Source organism: Apium graveolens, chromosome 4 (genome assembly GCF_009905375.1).
Source record: "Apium graveolens cultivar Ventura chromosome 4, ASM990537v1, whole genome shotgun sequence".
Taxonomy (NCBI): domain Eukaryota; kingdom Viridiplantae; phylum Streptophyta; class Magnoliopsida; order Apiales; family Apiaceae; genus Apium; species Apium graveolens.
The window spans coordinates 307,912,417-307,929,762 of record NC_133650.1 but is presented as its reverse complement, the minus strand read 5'-3'; the positions used below and the strand labels follow the sequence as shown (position 1 = coordinate 307,929,762).

The 17,346-nt window shown below is 33.5% G+C and overlaps 1 non-coding gene across 1 annotated transcript; it reads right to left on the bottom strand.

The window, feature by feature from the left end:
• Window positions 1–11,513: 11,513 nt before the first annotated feature.
• LOC141722517 (small nucleolar RNA R71) lies at window positions 11,514–11,620 on the bottom strand. The gene has a single exon (XR_012575534.1). It is a non-coding gene; the product is annotated as a small nucleolar RNA R71 (small nucleolar RNA).
• Between the last annotated feature and the right edge of the window lie 5,726 nt (window positions 11,621–17,346).

The following is a 17,346-nucleotide window of genomic DNA, read 5'->3' as shown; positions in this document are numbered from 1 at the left end:
CAGATGCATTTTTGAATGATTTTAGTTTCACCTCATTCTTCTCAAATTTTTCTCTTAACACGGATTCAATCTCACTTGCACACTTCAGCTTGTTTTTCAGATATTCATTTTCTTGCTTGACTGATTCAAGCTCCACAAGCAGTAGATCCATCTTTTGCTTCTTACTCTCAAGATTCTCATTAGCTTTTGTTAGCCTACTGACTTCCTCAGTAGCTTCTACTAAGCTAGTGTGTATATGAAACATCTCCACACTCATCTTTTCCACAGTCTCCTTATATTGACTAGCATTTAAATCAATGGTGGTTAGAGTGGGTACCTTTGATTTTGAGGTGGATGCTTCTCCATGCTCAAAAGCCATAAGTGCATAGTTTCCAACCTCTTCATCCTCATCATCAACATCAGTATCATCCCAACTCTTTCCTTCTGCAATATAAGCTTTTCCAAACTACTTCTTCAAGAGAGATTCATACATTGCTTCCAGTTCCAGGTAAGCTTTATCTTTCTTCACCTTCTTAGGATTTCGGCATTAAGTAGCAAAGTGACCCAACTCATCACAATTAAAGCACCTTATCTTTGATTTGTCCACAAATCCTGTTTTGTAGCCACCTTTGAAGAAGAAAGATGTGGAGTCTCATAAGAACTAATACAATTACAATGCACAAGTTTGCATCCACTCTATTCCTCGGGGAATTACCTTGAAGTTCTAAATCAGAGTTACAAAAGGTGCTAGTTGGATAGGTTGAATATGCTATTAGCTTTTTCTAAGTACAAGCACCTACATCCTGCGTAATTCATATTATTGAAAAAAGATAAGACAAGAAATCACTTATATGGCCAACACTTAAATAACCCTGATGCAAACTTGTTATAACTAAGCTATAATTTTTTCTGCAAAATCGGCTTATTAAGCCTCACTAAAGACCTGAAGCACAGTGCAACACACCAAATAGTGCTCTAAAATAACATTATGTAAACATTAAAGACATGCATAACTAATATGCAATTCAAATAGCTCAAACAATATGATGTTATCCACTTATCTTGAATAGAAACACCCCCACCACCAAGACAGGCAAAAGAACAAATCCTATTTCAAATACCAACTCTCATTCATATCTACACATACCATCGCAGTCGCATAGAAAATCAAACTTTTTAAAAAATAAATTGTTCATTTGAGGGTTAGTAAGTATATTATAATATTAATTTTGTTATCTGATATGTAGAGACATAGGAGTGACCTCGGAAAATTCTTCCACAATCCTTGGAGCAATTCCTTTGTAAATTTGCTATGCTTAGAACTGTAAGTGAAGTAATGCTAATAGTATTTAACTAAATCTATCACTTACTACATTTTTTTAAGATGAAGGTCAACTTTATGTTGGCGAATGTAAATATGCGAGACCTTCTTAAGCACATGAACACATAAGAATCTACAGTAACACATTGCGGGTTGTGGGCTCACCCAGATCGAGTTTAAGTCCTAGATTTTTTAACAAAGCCCTACTTTTATGATCTACAGGAAAAAATTGTTCATTTATTTAACGAATCCATTTACGGTGGGAGTATATATAGTTAAATATTAAAATTTTATATTTATAACAGTCTGATATCCGGACATTTTGTTCCAAGTTATCAGCAGATCGAGTTTGAAGACAACCAATCTAAGTCCTAGCTTTTTTTAACAAGGCTTCACTTTCATCTACAGGCAAAAAATGTTCATTTGTTTAACAAATATGTTTACGGTGGGAGTATATATAATTGAATATTAAAATTTTACATTTATAACAGTCTGGGTATCCAGACATTTTGTTCTAAGCTATCAGCCTGGACAATGATATTTTTGTTTATGACATCATTTTGAGACTATTGATTTTTTGTCTACAAAAAAATTGCTTCACAAAGAACACATAGTAGGCAACAAAAAGTACATTCAGAATTTAGGGCCTACCCACAGAAAACACAAATACATGAATCAACAACATAATCTTCTGCCACAACACAATACTCAGGCTTGAATTCTTATCCATACCTTACACATATCACACTAACATATGCACACATGCATACAAACACGTCAAGGTCACCAAACAAAAAAATTGACATTTAGCATCTAAAAATTGCAAAAGCCAAATAACCAACTTACTATGCAGCGCCCACAATCGAGCCCTTATTCAATTCACCGCACAAGAACAGACCCCAAATCTGATACTGAATTACAATTTCATATATGATGGCCTATCCCTATTTTGTTTTAATATATTTGTGTACCACTAAAATAGAACCCGACTCATGTAACCGAGTGGAAGGTATTTTTGTTAATCCAGGTTATCCAAGGGTAAATCAGTCTTTTCACAAGGTTTTTTTGGCACTTTTTACCCTTCTTGTTCTGCTTTCATATATAGCAAGAGAAGAAGAGAAAATAAGAGCGGGACAGGTGGAAAAAGTATCATTTGGTTGTATTTAACAGTTGGGTTGAGCCCAAAACAAAACACGCATGCACTATATATACACATGTACAGAAAGAAAGAAGTATGTAGTAAGGTTTTACATTAGGGTTTTATAATTAAATTAAGAACCGCCGCCGCATAGCGAAAAAATCGAGTGAGAGAATACTGAAATGTCAAACCTAAGACTTGTTCAAAGAATCAGGCTCGGTTCCCGAGGCAAATCCATTACCTCTTTCTTCCAACTAAAAACTTTGTTAGAGTTAGATCTGGAATTAAAAATTTGTTTTGTATTGGATATCTATGAAAAAGATGCTATCTTTATTTAAACTTCACTTGATCAATGTACTTTTATTATATTAAATAAGTCAAATATGAATGAAAATGCCAACTTTACTTGTTTAACAATAGATCTGGTAGACTACTCGATTTTTATTGAATTAAATACGTCTGATCTTCATAAATATGTTACATTTACCGTAGATCTGCAGTAATAAAAGTTAACAATATCCACGGCTTTCATCGACTAAATATTACCAACTTTAAACATCAAATATTGATTAATCTCACGGAATTATTCATCTTAATTACCGTTGACAACTAATTTACCCGTTTTCTTAATTTTCGTGCCAACCTAAATGTAAAGAATTATGGGGTAATTTAACAAAAATGGAAAAAAATGTGGGAAACAGAGAGAATAGAATTTACTTTTACAGCCGCCACAGAGTAAGAAAATAATAATGTAAATAAAAAGCTTTGAAATTTAAGAGAATTTTTACGTTATACGTGGAAGAATTATACTTATTAAATACAAGAAATAAGGGAATTTAATAAAATAAAGAAAAGAAAGTAAGTGTGGGGCGGGTGGAAAAAGTATTATTTGGTGGCATTTACTGTAATACCCCGACTTTTCAGAAAATAATTATACTTAAATATTCAACTAAAACTCCAAATTAAATCCATAATAAGAATAAGTTTCTAGTTTTCCATAAAATTCTAAAATCCGACAAAGAAATAAAATCATCTAAGCTAAAAATAAAGCAAATCCTGGGAGACGCAGCTCCAATACAAACATAATCAATAAAATATTATTCCCAAGCAAGCTCAAATCAAGTCCACCTTTAAGATTTCCCAAAAGCTAATCACCTGAAAATTTGTAAGTAATGAGCCAAGGCCCAGCAAGAAAACAATTCTACACTAGTGGATCAAGTATCATAACCTTACTAAGGTATCATAGAGTGTGCGCTCCCGAAGGCATCATAAGTAGCACTCCCAAGTAAGGTATCAAAGGCTAGTTCCAGAACTATCGGCAATTAGTAACCGGTTCATGAGTCAGAGCTCACTCGGAATTCTTATTTCTAAAATAGGGTACTTGATCCATAAATTTTAAAACAAAAGCAGTGCAAAAATATTTAAAAGATTATAAAATAAAATAAAGTGCGAAGAGTTAACTTACCTTAGCTGCAAAAATGGTGATCCAAAATATTGCCAAAAAAATCCTAAGTTTCAATTAATCAAACCAATTAAAATTAATAAATAATCCATATATAATGGTAAGGCGTAAACAATATTACTTCAATTTTTATATAGGCTATACAGTGCTAAACCATACTAGTTAACAAAGAACATATACCATTTTGATAATTCTGAACAATAAATAAGAAAAGAAAGTACTTAATACACTTTAGTATAAAATTATATTTTAGTAACATGCAATTTACAAAATCATATAATAGTTTGAAATTAAAAATATATCAATTCAACTAAAACATAAAATCATGCATCATTGTCCCAAAATAATTGAAATCACATATAAATAATGTATTGCATTTTATGTATAAATCATTAATAAAAAAATTATTTATGCATAAAAATCTTAAGACTTTCTACGTATATATATGTAGAGAGATCCATTTATATAATATTATATTTACTATCTAATATACAAAAATTTTAGTGACATAAGAATGCATATTTAATACAACTATAGCTTTGGGAGCACATGAAAATTTATACGACCAATGTCAAAAAAAATAAAAATAATAAATATCTTTTAGGAAAGAATATATTAATAATTAATTTGAAAGTAATATCATTGACATATTTGTACAAAGAATGTAAATAAAAACATGCTCTATAAAATAAGGAGAATGATTTAACCATAGCTAAAAAGTAAACACTACATGAGTAGTAATAGTTCAAGTGCATAGTAAAAATATAAAATAATATATAAAACATGTATGTATGCTGAAAAAGAAGAAGTAGAATAAAACATACCTTGATACTTGATAAAAGATTGATGTGCAAACAAAAATGAACTTGATACAGCTGTATTTATTTAGAAATTATTAAAGCCCACTCCTAGGTTTGTGGGTATGGGTAGTTATCACCCACTAGTTTTGAACTCACGTACACATTATCTTTATAGTAGTAGTTTTTGACTAAGTAAAACATCTAAAGATTTAAAAATAAAGTATACTTAATTATATAGATATTTATAACCAAATAAATTATTTTGTAATGTATTAAATAAAATCTACATACATAACATGTGAATCATACTAATATTATTTTTTTATCAAAACAAATAATATAAAATTCCAAAGATAGATATATATTTGTAACGAAAAATAAGGGTTATCACATTTAACAGTTGGGTCGAGCTCAAAAGAAAACACGCGCGCACTGTATATACACATTTATAGAAAGAAAAAAGATTTTAGTAGGGTTTTACATTATGGTTTTACAATTAAATTAAGAACCGCCGCCGCATAGTGATATAATCGAGTTAGAGAACATCGAAATGTCAAACTTAAGACTCGTTCAAGGAATCAGACTCGGTTCCCGAGGTAAATCCATTACCTCTTTCTTCCGACTAAAAAATTTGTTAGAGTTGGATCTGGAATTAAAAATTTGTTTTTTATTGTAGATTTATGATAAATGTGCTATTTTTATTTAAACTTCAAATGTTCGATGTACTTTTATTGTATTAAATAAGTCAAATATGAATAAAAATGCCAACTTTACTTGTTTAACAATAGATTTGGTAGACTACTCGATTTTTATTGAATTAAATACGTTCCATCATCATAAAAATGTTACATTTACCATAGATAGTAATAAAAGTTAACAATATCCACGGCTTAGATCGACTAAATATTACCAATTTTATACATCAAATCAAATATTGATATTCTCATGACTTTATTCACTTTTATTACTTTTGACAACTAATTTACTCGTTTTCTTAATTTTTGTGACAACCTCAATATAAAGAATTATGGGGTAATCCGACAAAAAGAGAAAAGAAATGTGGGTGATGGAGAGAGTAGAATTTACTTTTACAGCCGCCACAGAGCAAGAAAATAAAATTATAGATAAAAAACTTTGAGTTTTAAGGGAATTTATACATTATACGTGGATGAATTATATCTGCTAAATAAAAGAAATAAGGGAATTTAATAAAATAAAGAAAAAAAATAGGAGGGGGCGAGTGAAAAAGTATCATTTGGTAGAATTTTACAGTTGGGCGCCCAAAATAAAACATGCGCACAAAATATATATACACATTTATAGAAAGAAAGACGTATGTAGTAGAGTTTTACATTGGGATTTTATAATTAAATTAAGAACTGCCGCCGCATAGCGATAAAATCGAGTCGGAGAATACCGAAATGTCAAACCTAAGACTCGTTTAAAGGAATCAGGCTCGGTTCCCAATGTTAATCCATTACCTCTTTTTTCCAACTAAAAAATTTTTTAGAGTTGGATCTGGAATTAAAAAATTGTTTTTTATTGTAGATCTATGATGAAGGTGTTATTTTTATTTAAACTTCACTTGATTGATGTACTTTTATTGTATTAAATAAGTTAAATATGAATAAAAATGCCAACTTTACTTGTTTAACTAGAGATCTAGTAGACTACTCGATTTTTATTAAATTAAATACGTCCGATCTTCATAAAAATGTTACATTTACCGTTGCATTAATCCTCCAACTTCAGTTGATTAAATACCTCAGATCTAAATAAAAATCTAAACTTTACTAAAATGTTCAATTTTTATTACGTAATAGATTTAAACATTTTAGTTATAAAATTGAATTTTTCCATATATATATGAGCATATGACAATAAAAAAATTAATCTTTTAGCCAAATCTGCTTGAAAAAGTCAAAACTTTTATAGAGACATCTAGAAAAAATAAAAATATTCAATAGATAGTCAAAAATATTATTTAATACACTATAAAGACTTTTAATATGTATATGGACTTACTTGTAATTTCTCATGACTGAATGGAGTAAAATATTATTGCATTTAACACAAATTATAAAAAATAATGAAAGAAGAAAGGGGAGGGGGTGCAATCGTAGCCGTAAAAAAGAAGAAGATAGAATCAGAGGCGTTGAAAGTGTGGGCTAGGTAAAGTAGAGACGGAGGATCCAATATAAACCAAACAAACCCAATCCTCCCCCAATTCAATTTAACCCTAGTCTCCTTCTTTCTTACTCTTTCTCCCTATAACTTGAAATTTTGTATTTGTTTTCTGTAATTGGTGATTTTTTTAAGTTTGTTTTTGTCAAAAAGTTTTGATCTTTATTAGGCCCGCCTCTCCAGTTTTCATGACTGGCCTTGAGTTAAATGTTTTTCGATTTAAAGGTTTGTTTATTATTCAATTTCCCCCTATTAATTGTTTTTGATTTCAAGCTTTGAAATTTTCATTTTTCAATTGATTTTTATTTAAAGCTTTGAATTTTTGAATTTGATTAAAGCTTTGAATTCTTGAATTTGATATGTATGTCAATTTTGTTTAAGTTTTTGATTGATTAATTTGATTCAATTTGTTTTAAGGAATTGATTCTTGCACAGTTTGTTATTTTTTAGTTGAGAGAAAGGGAGATAATGGATACAAGGCTTTAACAATCCTTTACTGAGGAAAATCAGGAATTGAATAGATGTATAACTGGAATCTTCCAGCTCTTTGATCTCCAGCAACATTTAGCGATTGATAGGCGTATCACAGGGTCACACGAGAAGACTCTCCCCCCCCCGGTAATTCATTGTTAACCCGTGCTTGTTGCTTTATTTGATTATAGTTCCAATTCTATACTTGTGATTTAAACCATGACTAGGTACCCGAGATGCTAATTTGTTTTAGTCAGCATTTGAACATTGATTGTGCGGACGCAATATAATTGATCCAATTAATTCTTTAAATAGAATGCTTCTAGTGTCTAAAGTTCACCTCTTTAAAATAACTTTCATGTGTAATGCTCTCAGGCAATGTTCTTTAAAGCTTAAAATAATTCTTTAAATAGAATGCTGTTAGGAAATGAATAAGGGGGGGTGAATGTGTTTTACAGTTTTTGAACTTTTCTTGAACTTTTATAGTTGAACAAAGTAATTAAATCTTGTAGTAAAAAATGTGTTCATGCAGAAATTAAGCTTGCAGAAAATAAAGAACACAAATCTTCAAAACTCACTTAATTTTATATTAAAATTAAGAATGTTTTGCTATAAAATTTCTAGGCTCTTTGTTGATAAAGAGCTTAGCTTTTCCTTGAGAGTGTTACAAGATTTTCTTTCTAAATTGTTACAACTGACTAAAGGACCGTTATTAACTTTATAACTCAGTTAACTGCTAGTTTACATAGTGTACAATAAGACATACTATTAACTTTACTAAACTGTCACTTGTAATTTCCATTTATAGAAAAGTATATCTTCTATTTCTGGCTTAGCATATCTTTAGCATCCTGTGATTATCTTGATCTTCCTTTGTCGGTTAATCTTCATCATTGATCTTGCATATTCTTCAAGCTGCTTTTGTAGACTTGTCAATCCAGCGGTTTGGATTGTTTGTTGATTGTTAATCTTGGATATTGAACTGATCTGCAATTTTGTACTTTGAGATTTTACTTCGAGATCTCCATTTGGTCTATAGAGATCTTGACATCTTGATAAGTATATTGACTTATCAAGATCTCTAATACTCCATAGGTAATTTGACTAGTAGAGGTCTCTGAGTTCTCTATAAGAGAATTTGGCTTTTAGAAAACTCTAGTCTTCATATCTTCACTTTGTCTTATCGATATCTCTGAGTTCTTCAATGGTTTACTGACTTGTCGATAGCTCAGAGTTCTCTAGTCAAATTTGACTTATCGGCAACTCATAGTTCTCTAGTGAATTTTGTCTTATCGATATCTTTGAGTTCTTTGGTGAAATTTGACTTATCGATAACTCAGAGTTCTCTAACGAATGTTGACTTATCGATAACTCTGAGTTCTCTAGTGAAGAAATAACTTTTCGATATCTCCAAACTCCATGTCTTCAATTTGGCCTGTCGATATCTCCGTGAGTTCTCTAGTGCCTTTCCTAACTTCTCAATAAGTCATTTTGAGTTCTCGAATGACTTCTTTATAACACTAAATATGTGACTTGTAGAGATATTGACTTAGAATATTTTTCCTAAAATAGATTTATTCAACTCCAAGCTTCTTCATAATTCTTCTGAGGCATGATCTTCTTGATCTTCTTCCAGATAGAATTCTTAGGCTTAACACTGTTTATAGAAAAATTCTCCAATCTGCTCCTTTGACATTTTTATAGACTTTATGTGTTACAAGTACAAAATACAAATTAAGATAACAATACAACTTACTTAGGGTTGACAAAATGTCTTAGTCTTGTTAAAGTGGAGGCATGTATTATACAACAATCTCCCCCAATTTGTGAGAAGATTGCTTAACACAAATTTATGCATGTTAACAAGACTAACCCTAAAGTTTAAAATGATGGAAAATAAAATAAAATTAATACACAAAGCTTGATAGAATTACAACTTTTGTACAACATAAGATTTATAAGATTCAATGGTTACAAGTATCAGGTTAAGACAGTTTTTGTGTCTGCTTCTTGTTGAGTGGCATTTATGACACTTTATAATGCTCTAATAAGCTTTGGATTTGTGCATTTGTACTCAAGTTGTTAAGTGTTTTAACGTATTTTTGAGTGTTTTTGCATTTCAGGCATGATCTAGGTAATCAGGTGAATTAGCATTGTTTTGGTGCTAATATAGTGTCTAGGTAGTGTTGGAATAAAAGCTCGCGAAGACCGGCTCGAATCTGCAAGAAAAATGGAAGAAGTCAATTTAGGCAGAAGCCCAGCACGCCCGTGCTGAACAAGCGCACGGCCGCGCCAAAGTACAGGAAGCCAGCGCGCCCGCGCTGATGAAGCGCGCCTGCGCTGATGAAGCGCGCCTGCGCTGATGAAGCGCGCGACCGCACCGTGTTGGGATAATAAAATCCTGATTCTATTATAATTCTGTTTTCTGGACTCCTGGGTTGATTGAATTGCTATATATTGATAACTGAAGATCGTTTTTTAAGAAGGAGACTTACCAGAGCACAAGGAGAAGACGACAAGAGACCTATAGCACAATTCAACAAAGGCGAAGACGATCTAGTTTATTCTTGTGAATCTTCGTTTTGAGTTTTAATCTTGGATGCTCATTTCTTGTTTGTTGAACCTATACTCTTGTTTGTACTTGGTTTTGTTTATTCATTATAAAGACTACGTTTTATATACCATGCTTTCATCGAAACCCGCATTGATGATGGGTCTGATTATGGGCTAATCGTTATCATAGGGTTCTAGCGGATTTATTTATGGATTTATTTAGTTAATTGGTTTGATGCCTTAGTATGTGGTGATTGTATGATACCCTAGTAATGGTTGTGCGTATTCGTCTTATGAGCGTCGCAAACTTATAAGATAGTGTGTTAATTCATAATGAAGCAAAAGTGAATTTAAGGATTCAGAACATGCCATTCTAGCATAGGTTCATGTATTGTCATGCATGATTCGTAGGTAATTTTAACCATCTTACTTGCCCTGTGTAATCAAGATAGATAACTTGCGCTTAAACTGTTATGTTGTCAAATTCTATAGGCATATAGGGTCTCAATATAATTGGTGTCTATTCAGTTTCTATCTCTTTTGTGGATGCTTTGTAGTAGGGTATTTGTACAATGAAAGTTGGCGTTTACTAGTTTCGTGTTATTTGATTAGTGTCATCACCATTACATGTTAAGGTTAAGATCAATAAGGCTATTGAATGAAGTATTTAATAAAGTTAGAATCCCATATTTGTCATACTTATTAATTCAATCAATCTTATTCTCGTAGTTATAATTATCAGTTTAATTCTTAGTTATAAACATCCTCAATTAGTTATCGTCTTAGCATTGAATAATAACCATACATTATTGCTTAACTGTATGAATTAGTTAGTTAACCAATACAGTCTCTGTGGGAATGAACTAGAAAAGATTCTATACTACTTGCGAGCTCGTATACTTGCGTGTATTATTAGTGCGTGTTTAGCGACTAAAAAGTTTTTGGCGTCACTGCCGGGGACTGCAGTGTTAATTGATAGTTTATGTGCTTTCCATCAGTGGTTGTTAAAGTTTATTGACTCAGACATTGTTACTTATCTGTTTCCTTGTCTTATTTCAGGTACTCTAGCGAGGGTGTATGCATATGCGTTCGCGTACTCGTAAGAGAACACTGGATAAAGCCGAGGAAGAAGTTGTGGTAGTTCGAAAGGAAGTTTTTGAGGAAGAAAAGAAGCAAGGAGAAGAAGAGAAAGTCGAAGAACCAGTTGTAGTAGCGTTGGGAGATTAAGCAGAAAATCTGAAGGCTTTGATGGACTATTCTCAGCCCATGATTAATGACATTCAGTCAAGCAACATCAGATCGGCCATCAAGGCTAACACTTTTGAGATCAAGTCAAGCACGATTCAGATGATACATAACTCAGTTCAGTTTGGGGGTTCTCCTATAGAAGACCCCAACATGCACATCAGGGATTTTATAGAAATCTGCGACACTTTCAAATTCAATGATGTGACTGAAGATGCTATCAAGCTACACTTGTTCCCATTCTCTCTGAGGGACAATGCTAAGTGTTGGTTACATTCTCTGCCAGCAGGATCTATCATCACTTGGGAGGATATTGCACAAAAGTTTCTCACTAAATTCTTCTACATAGCGAAGACTGCTGCAATCAGGAATGCTCTTACCCGGTTTGCTCACCAAACAGGGGAATCTCTATGTGAGGCTTGGGATCGATATAAGGAGATGCTAAGGAAGTTCCCATACCATGGCATGCCTGATTGGATGATTATTAATTACTTCTACAATGGATTGGGTGCTACTTCTAGACCCATGCTTGATGCAGCATCAGGAGGAGCCTTGTGGGCTAAGAGATACGATGAAACTTATGAACTTATTGAACTGATGGCTGCTAATGAGTACCGGAATCCGTCCCAGAGACTAACTCAAGGGAAAGTCACTGGAATTCTGGAGTTGGACGTAGCTACTGCTATCGCTGCCCAACTTAAAGCTAATTATGGAATAAATCAAATCGCAAGTGTTTGTGAGCTTTGTGCTGGTGCCCATGAGACTGATCAATGTGCAATTTCTAGTGAATCAGCTCAGTTCGTGAGCAACTTCCAATGATCGCAGCAACCAGTGCCAGCCACCTATCATCCTAATTTCAGTTGGAGCAATGCTCAAAATGCGGTTCAACAACCTTATCAGCAGTACCCAGCTAAACAGTACAACCCCCCTGGTTTTCAGCAACCACAGTATGCACCTAGACAACAACTCCACCTGCAACAAGACAATGAAAAATCTGAATTAGAGGATTTGAAGCTTATGTGCAAGAGTCAAGCTGTTTCTATCAAGACCTTGGATCAAATTGGGCAAATTGCCAATGCCTTGCTAAATCGTCTGCCTGGTACATTACCTAGTGACACTGAAGTGCCAGGAAAGAGGGAAGCTAAGGAGCAGGTAAAGGAAATCACTTTAAGGTCTGGAAAGGTTGCGAATCCCGAAGAAACTCAAGATTTGACTGAAGAAGTTGGTGCTGAGAAAGAAGTAGTGCAGCAGGACGGAGAAGTGGAACCAATGAAGACTATTGTTGAGCACACTCCGCCTGAGGGTAATACAGGGGAGAAACAGATCTATCCTCCACCGCCTTTTCCCAAGAGGCTCCAGAAGAAAAAGTTGGACAAGCAATTTGAGAAGTTTCTGGAGGTGTTCAAGAAACTTCATATCAACATACCTTTCGCCGAGTCTCTCGAGCAGATGCCTAGTTATGCAAAGTTTATGAAAGGTATTCTCTCTCAAAAGGTGAAGCTAGATGATTTAGAGATAGTTGCTCTCACGGAGGAATGCAGTGTCGTGCTGCAACAGAAGTTGCCTCCGAAGCTTAAAGATCCAGGAAGCTTCACTATTCCATGTACTATTGGAAAAGTGTATTTTGACAGATGCTTATGTGACTTGGGAGCTAGCATCAATTTGATGCCTTTGTCAATTTTCAAGCAGTTGGATTTACCTGATCCCAAACCGAATTATATGACCTTACAATTGGCCGACCGTTCTATTACATATCTGTGAGGTATTATGGAGGATGTCTTGGTCAAGGTTGATAAACTCATCTTTCCTGCTGATTTCGTAATTCTTGATTTCGAGGAGGATAAGAAGATTCCCATAATCTTGGGAAGACCTTTCCTGGCGACTGGCCGAACCTTGATAGATGTGCATAAGGGTGAGCTCACCATGCGAGTTCTGGATCATGATGTCACTTTTAATGTGTTCAATGCTATGAAATTCCCTACTGATAATGAGGAGTGCTTAAAAGTGGAGTTGGTCGATTCGGTGGTCACATCGGAACTTGATCAATTGCTAAGGTCTGATGCCTTAAAAAAGCCTTATTGGGGAATTCAGATAGTGTAGATGACGAAGGGGAAGAACAATTGCAATATTTAAATGCTTCTCCCCGGAAAAGGAAAATTGATATGCCTTTTGAATCTCTTGGAATGGAGGAATTGAACAAAGCTCCTAAACGCCTCAAGTCTTCTATTGAGGAAGCTCCCACTCTTGAGCTTAAGCCTTTACCTGAACATTTGAGGTATGCATTTTTAGGTGATGCATCTACTCTGCCTGTTATTATTACATCTGACCTTTCAGGTAGTGATGAGGAAAAGGTTTTGAGGATCCCGAGAGATTTCAAGTCAGAAATCGGATGGACTATAGCAAATATCAAGGGAATCAGTCTTTCTTATTGTATGCATAAAATTCTGCTAGAGGAAGGTAGCAAACCTATGGTTGAGCAGCAAAGAAGACTTAATCCTATCATGAAGGAAGTAGTGAAGAAAGAAATTCTTAAGTGGCTAGATGCAGGGATCATCTACCCTATCTCTGAAAGTTCATGGGTAAGCCCGGTTCAATGTGTGCCAAAGAAAGGTAGAATTACTGTGGTAGCAAATGAGAAGAATGAGCTTATTCTTACAAGGACAGTCACGGGGTGAAAAGTTTGCATGGATTACAGGAAGCTAAACAAAGCCACTAGGAAGGATCACTTTCCTTTTCCCTTCATTGATCAGATGCTCGACAGGTTGACCGGTCATGAGTACTATTGTCTTCTGGATGGATATTCGGGTTACAATCAGATTTGTATCGACAGGTTAATTTCTTGGTGACCCGCTTGGGTCCAAGAATTAACCCGGGTTTGATCCCCCAGTCCTGAAACCAAATCTTGAAAAATTGTTTTTGAAGTTTTCTTTTTATTTTTAATTCAAAATTCTTTTTCTTATTTTCAAAAATCATTTATTTTAAATTCAAAAATCATTTACCTATTATTTTAAATTCTAAAAATTATTTACTTAATTATTTTAAATTCCAAAAATTATTTTCTTTTATTATTTTTAAAATCCAATTTGATTTAATTATTTATAATTTATTTTAGTTATTTATTTATGAATTTAATTAATTGATTAAATCATTTAATCATTTAATTTTATTTAAAAATAGTTAAATAAAATGTAAATTATTTATAATTAATTCAAATAATTCCTAAAATTTATTTTTAAACTTTTGAAAATTATATTTTGGTATTTAAAAATCAATTAATATTATTATTAATTGATTTATTTATATTTATTCTTATTTTATTCATAATAAATAAACCGTTCGTCCGTTTAATATGAAACGAACGCCTATAGACTCAGAAAAACATTACGCTTTCAATAAAATACTTTTGAGGCCTAATTTCTTTTATATTAAAAGGTTATTTGAATTGCGAGTCATTTCGAGTCGGTATTCGATCGATAAACACTGTTATTGCCCTAATTTCAATTCTGAACGTACTGAGACTTGTATTTTGACGATCTGACTTATGTGTTACATGAAATATGTGATTACGTGTTATATGAGTAACATGATTACGTGTTATGTGATATGCATGCTATATGTTTACAGTTTTAAAATGCCATGATTAGTTATAAATGATCGGGTAGACGTCAAGACGTATAGTTACGTCAATTGAGTTTGATTCTGTCAATTAAGATAGTCCTTTTATTTATAGAACGAATAGTAAGGAGTGCAGTCAAGTGTTAGACAGAGTCAGTAGCCAGCAGTGGTAAGCCAGGATTATAGTGAGTAGTTATCGAGCATACCAGGCAAGTATAACTATCTTCAGTTATCATTCAAGTGATACTTTCTTTAAACCATATTATGCAAGTATTCCTAAACTTTCTCGTAATATACTGCAAATACTTCATTCATATTCTAAGTTCAGGATAGTTAAATGTTTGTATATTTCGCTGCAATTACTCTTACTTATGCAAGTACCTCTTTGATCTTGTTCCTTGATTATCGATTGATCTCTTGAGCAAATACCCATTATTTCGGGTTATTTGCGAACCCTGAATCAGGATATTTTGAAATCAAAGTGATTTGACATCAAAATACTCTACGGACTGGATGGTTACGATGAGGGCCAGGAATGATCTGGACCCTAAGGGTCAAAGATGGCTGGACCTTTGATTATTAGGCCATAGTGCCTGGGTACCCTATATATTGGCGGGTCTATGCAGTTGGGTATAGATCCGCGCTATATCCTGACTGATCAGTAGGTAATAGTGCATATGTTGGTTCTAGTGTCTAGTCTAATTTATTGTTGATCACCATTAACGGCATTCCTTATTGAAAAGTTCTATTATTATAAAATCGGGCAAAACCCTGATTCAGGAGATGAATCTGGGAATTGGTTGTCACTTTTGATTTATAATTAAGGGCTGGTCACGGCCAATGTTTATTCTCTCAACTAATTCAAATAAATAGAAATGTTTATAAATTATTTAAAGATTTTTTCCGGAAATTTCCTTTAATATTGATACCTGGAAATCAGTTATATACTTGTTGGGCATTTTTGGCTCACTCTTGCATTGTAAATTCTTATTTCTTTCAGAGAAAAACGAGGATAAAAGTGAACATATTTTAATAGACAGCAAAAGTTAGAAAGATCTTCGCTGCAAGAGGATGAAGATGTTAGAAGAATAAGACAAGGGAATTAGTACAGAGGTAATTAAACTTGTATTTTAGTTATTGTAAATTTTAGAAGGTTAGATAATTGTTTCATACCATAACCTGTAAACGATCCGGAATTAAGGGGTCATTTGTACATTATTTTATATTATGTAAAGATTGTTCAGTGACACCAAATTTTGACCCTGGATTTGGGATGTTACATAGAACATCAGCTCCCAACAGGAATAGATAAGGGGATATAGGGTTTCCTTGTATAATACCTTTATGAGGCTGAATAGTGTACAAGGTCTCATCATTTACTTGAAACTCCAAAGAAGGTGTGGAAATACACTGAGAGATCATGCTTGCCACTTAGCATCAAAACCCATTTTTCCATAATCGTTAACAGAAATTCCCACTCCACCTAATCGAACACTTTATTTAGATCAAGCTTTAATGCTATTTTAGTTGTAGACCTTTTCTTCTTGTGATTTATATGGTGAAAACATTCATGAGCTACAGTAATGCGGTCTTGGATTTGCCTTCCAGGGATAAAAGCCGATTGTTGGGGAGTTACCAAATTCTTCATAAGAGGCTTAAGCCAGTTGGCTAAAATTTTTGATAGACTAATAGGTCTGAACTAAGTAAGCTTTTCGGGATTTGGAAATTTTTAAATCAAAACCACTTGTTTGACATTAAGAGGGGGAGTTAAAATGTTAGTGTTGAATAATTCCTTCACTATGAAACAAACCCGAACCCCGACTATGCCCCAATATTTACGGAAGAAAAAGCCAGGGTATCCATCTTTCCCTAGTGCTTTTAGAGCTCCCAACTGCTTGACAGCTTTCAAAATCTAATCCTTAGAAAAAAATTGCATAGTGAGTTGTTCATTTCTTCAGAAATTAAACGTGGTACCAAAGATAACAAACAAGAGAAATCTATGCTACCTGTAGACTGAAAGAAACCTGTAAAATGATTTTCAACCGCATCTTTCAACTTAGGATGAGAATTTATCCATCGACCTTCAGCGTTTCGGATCTTGAAAGCTCTGTTTCTCTGTTTATGATGAGAGGTTGTAAGGTGGAAAAACGCGTATTGGAATCTCCGTGATTAATCCAGTTCACCCTAACCCTTTGGTGTCAGTACATTTCTTCTCTGATACACAATTCATCGATCTGAGCTAAAATACTTTTCTGAAGTTGTACATTCGCATTATAAGGTGGTTGATTTTGAATGGTCTTTGAGCCGATCAATGAATGACTTAATATCAAGCTTATTATTCCCAAAATATTGCTTGCTCTATTCAGACTGAGTAGCATTATAAGCTTCAACATTTGCCATTAAAAGATTCGCATGGGTTGAAGCCGCGCAAGGCTGCCAATTACACTTTATGTTTGGAATTAAAGTTAGGGGTGAGCAAAAATTCCATAACCACCAAATCAACCGTTTCAAACCGCACAAACTGAAATTTTATTGTCTTGTAACGGTTTGGATCGGTTATAGTTTTATTTTTTCAAAA